Here is a 4011-nt window from a genome sequence, read left to right on the forward strand (position 1 = left end):
CTTGTGATGTCTGGATTTTTGAGAAAGAACAGATGGTTAGATTCATGCAAAGCTGGGTTTTTTCTTGATGATGGTGATGAAGAAAACGCATGCAATGGGCTTCCTAGTGTTGTTCAGTTACTTGATTGCTCGTCTAAATTATAGGAAACACGTGGCCTGGTTAGTTCTACGGGGGAAGCGATCTTGCTCTTGGCACTTGAACCATTGGCAGTATCTCTTACATTAGCAGGTGCTGAACTTGATCAATTTGTGATTGGCATAGTGATTTTTTTTCTGCTCATGGTCTGGATTTGAAATGTTAAAGGTGAGTTCCCTACTTAGTCCTGTTAATGAGAAAGAAGATATATTGCAACAGGACAGAAAGGAATATGAAATAGCCTTCAGTCTCGGTTGTACTCTATTGGTCTCATTGACCTCTCGCATGGTCAGTAATGGTGCTTGATTGCTTCTGCTACTAACTGGCTCCAATACAGTTGTAATTGCTGTTTTTGACAATGAAGAGGTTGATAAGTGTGGGCAGTGCAACTTTGCCAATGAGGGCCGGCCCTGAGGGGCAGTTTCACACCGTCCAGGAAGGACGAAGAAAAAAAAAAATGTTACTAATATGGAATGCTCCATTTCACGGATACTGTTCGAGAACAAACTCTATTTGGGGGGGTGGCAATTATTTAAATTATTTTATTTCAGTTTTAATCCTGGGCATTTTTAGAATATTTTATTTATAAGTATATTTTTATACTAGTTTAAATTAAACAACCCTATAAGAATAATGAAAACAAGAACATTGATTTAATAGGGTTTTGAGTTCTCTCAACACTGGGCGTACCTTCTCTTACCTAAGATTTTCAAGCTTGGCTTGATTTTTGTCGGCTTCTTCCTCCCTGCGAAATCCATTAATCGGATCCGGGACAATAACACAAGAGTTCAGCGTTCTTCTTCCTCGCTGTCTCAGAAACAGCGTCCAGGTGCTTGAAAAATTAAGACTTTAAACTTGGTCGTATAAAGGGATATCGGGCGATTTGCTGGTTTCGTCCAGCATAATCCAAAAAATTATACGCAGATAAAACATGATTTTACCGTGTCAATCCTACCATTGATGGAAGTGCTAAAAGAAGAGGTGGCAGAAGAACGAAGGAACTGAGTTGTTGCTTTTATTTCACTAAAGTTAAAATAAATAACATATGGATTGAAGGAAGAAATTTGAACGGATACATAAAAGCTGATTCAGTTCAAGCGCTTGTTGCTTTCTACTGTAGCTTGCTCCGGGCTATTATCAATATCTCTCTAACCATGAGCTTCTGATCCACACAGGTAGTAGCTTTTTTTCAGGTCTTCTCAAGTTTTGGTGATAGAGTAACTAGACGGCAACTTGACCGTCTCTGTTACATGAGAAACCCCTCTGGATCTGTCAGGCTGCTGCCCGTAGTTGCAGTTGTTGAAAGAAGCAAATCTCCGTGATCTGTTCTTCCTTCTTGATACGGAAGATCTGGGAATGAAAACTCCGGTACCCTTTGTCTCTCTTCTCTGTGTCTGCTCATACCCGAAAGCAGATGGCATCGAAATGGGATGATAAGCATGAGAGAAGGCCTGAGAAACAGAATCAAGACAATAATAAATACATGAAACGTGAAGTCGAAGAAAACCCAGATGGGTATCTAAGAATCCCTAACCTGATACACCCTCAGAGACCCCAAAACAAAGAGAGGTAGAGCATACCTGAATCGAAACAGAAGGGTAGTTCCCGGTTGAAAACTCTTCATCATCATCCATGATTAGCAAAGAGATTTGCTTACTGAGATCGGCAAAAAAGGCATCATCTTCTACCTCCATGAATATTCTCCTCTTGATCTAAAGCCACCCAAACTCTTGGATAACCCAAGAAGCTTGTCCGGCAACTTTGCCACTGGACGTTTTCCTCTCCTCTCTCTCCCTCTCTCTCCCACTCACAGTTTTCTCTCCTCTGTTTTTCGGTTGAATGAGTACCGACGAGGCTTTAATAGAGGAGAAAAGAGTAGGAGTGGGACCCGAGTAGCAGTTGGCCAATCTGTCCGAGCCCTGTAGATAATATCCGGATGAGGACTTGCCCGCAAGAGCCATGCGAGGACATTGATCCAAGATAGAACTGAACAGACAAATGGCTGTGATTGTGAATGAGAACTGGAGAGGAGATTCTCCTTCTCTCCTATCCGTCTCTATAACTGTGTCTGATATCTTTCCTTCTTTTGTCCGCATTCAGATAGATCGTATTATTATACATGGAACATGGTCTGTTTCTCTTACCTTGAAACCCTGTATTTCTGAAGTACCAAACTGATACTGGCGGCACTGGACCCCCACCATGTTATCTTCTCTTTCCTTTTTCCTTTTCGAACTCAGTAGTGATCAGCAAGATTGCCGGTCAGTAGGTCCCTCACCAAGACTGTCAGTGACAGAAAACCTAGTCTGTATTACTTTTGATTTGTATTACTCCACTTGATTGCTCAAACAAATCAAACTCGTCCCCCCAATTTTATTCTCAGAAGTAGAAAAGTAGTGATTTTGATGGCCCAGAAGCTCAGTTTTCTCCTCAAATACCTGCGCATTCTCTCATGTTGTCCTTCCTATGCCTCATGTCCTGCTTTTGGTTTCTACGAACCTTTTTCTTTCTTTTCCGTCTTTTAAGTGAGACAGAGAGAGAGAGGAGATGTCTGAATTATTGGTGTCATGTGATCCACAGGCTTTGCTAACTGGCAAAGGGACCCATGGGGAAGACGGAGAATTGAATGGGTTGGGGGGAAATCAGAACCAGAAGACGTAAGATGGTGGAAAGTGAAGTTGGAAATTTGGAACAGTCTCTCCCCTTATGGGAAGCTGGGGCCTGGGAGTGTAAAAAATGCCAGGAACCGGTGGAGGTGGGTGTGAAAGCCGATGCCGTGACATGCGCGTGCAGTCCATCGTTCGTTCAAACGTCTGGTCCGCCTGCCTCTCTCGCCGTAGCTGGGAGCACGCGGAAGCCTGGCAATTATGCAGATTAACTGCGTGATATTGCGTGATATCTGGAGTGCGGCAGCGCGGATGAAGCAAATCGCTTTATTGATCGACTTGAGAAAGGATATCTGTTTATTAACTGGCACAGTGGAATTAGGTACATTTCCCTTTGATTGTGGTGTATGGCCGGCTTCGGCGGCGGTGGCCCTTAGTCCTCGACTAATTCTTTTCACTCATACTCCAATACTTAGTTTCCTTTTTAACTAATACTACTATTTTAGTTGCACTAGTTTTACTTGGTTAGACAAGCAGCCAAAGCAAATTCATTCTGGCTTGACACTCTCTAATTACTTATCTCATACGCGTCTTGATATTGCCTATATGATACATAAGTTGTCTATGTGAGACTTTGGATCATGGTATTGTCTTAAAAATCTTCTTTATCTCTATATGCCTTCTCTAATGTTGTTTAGATAGGAAACAATGATAACTATATTTCTATAGGTGTTTATTTTATTTACCTAGGTCAGAATCTTATTTCTTGGAGTTCTAAGAAGTAACGAAATGTAACTCGCTCCTCTACTAAGGTGGAATATCGTTCTGTTGTAACTACTGTAATTGAGATTCACTTGATCTATTCTTTTTCTCATTGAACTTGTGTTTTTCTTACACAACAACTAGTATTTTATTGTGATAATATAGGTGCTATAAATTTGTGCTTTAATCCAGTATTTCCCTCTCGCATGAAACATGTTGTTTTGGATTACCATTGTTTTAGTTTACCACTTCCTTCAAGAATAAGTTTAGAGTGGTGTTTTTGGGGTTATCCTCATTGTAATATTTATCTTCTCTTCGATTACTCTATATAATCTATAAATTGTGCTCGGTCTCTATCGATGTATATGGTGAAATTTTTTTTTTCTTCTGATTATTCAATAAAAAATAAATAAATTGGTTGATTACACAAATTATTGGGGCAAAAATGCTGAAATTTACTAGTCGACCAGAGGCCCAATGCTCGACTGGTGCAAGGTGACAAATGGA

Source organism: Aristolochia californica, unplaced genomic scaffold (genome assembly GCF_029961685.1).
Source record: "Aristolochia californica isolate CCGP_79_NKW_82.1479 unplaced genomic scaffold, dmAriCali1.0.hap1 SCAF_3, whole genome shotgun sequence".
NCBI lineage: Eukaryota > Viridiplantae > Streptophyta > Magnoliopsida > Piperales > Aristolochiaceae > Aristolochia > Aristolochia californica.